The sequence below is a fragment of the Glandiceps talaboti genome, chromosome 8 (assembly GCF_964340395.1).
Source record: "Glandiceps talaboti chromosome 8, keGlaTala1.1, whole genome shotgun sequence".
Classification (NCBI taxonomy): Eukaryota; Metazoa; Hemichordata; class Enteropneusta; family Spengelidae; genus Glandiceps; species Glandiceps talaboti.
The window spans coordinates 20809551-20810246 of NC_135556.1; positions in this window are offsets into that span (position 1 = coordinate 20809551).

Genomic DNA, 696 nt, shown 5'->3' on the forward strand with positions numbered 1-696 from the left:
GGGCATCTGTTATAAAAGTGCCGTCGTGAAGAAGCTAGTTTTAAGATATCAACATCGGATTCAAATCCACTCGTATCCCGAATTTAGCAATCGGTACCGGCTGTAACAGCGCCCTCACAAGAACTGGAGACAAGAATATCACGCATACGAGTGAACTTACAAAACATGGCTGCTTCTATCTCCAGAAGAAACCAAATCGTCGACCGAGGGATTTATTTCCGTCTTAAAAACTATGGGTACAAAATATTATCATTACTTCTGGATCAAAGAAACCGTCAACAATATTGTGGTTTAGCGCCACGCTTTTCTGGGCACACAATATTCGCCCACGAGTGTGTGTTAGGAGTGTGGTCAGAGCTCATCGCTGAGAAGTTTCTGCAGCTGCAGTCGAATGGAGCAGACGATGAAAGGAAGACAAGAATAGTTGAAGAGTTAACTCGTAGGATTTCATTCGAAGTATTTATTACAATTGTTAATTTTATGTACACTGGACGTTTAAATGCTACTCAACAAAATCAAGAAGAACTAAAGAAAGGCATCAAACTATTAAAAATCAGTGAACTGGAAAACTTTCAATCATTCATTTGTACCACTAGTACTAGTAGTAGTAGTAGTAGTGCTAGTTTGAAAGATTTCGGTAATAGATTTTTATCAAAATTAAGAGAGTTCAGGAAGAGGGGACAATTATGCGACGTA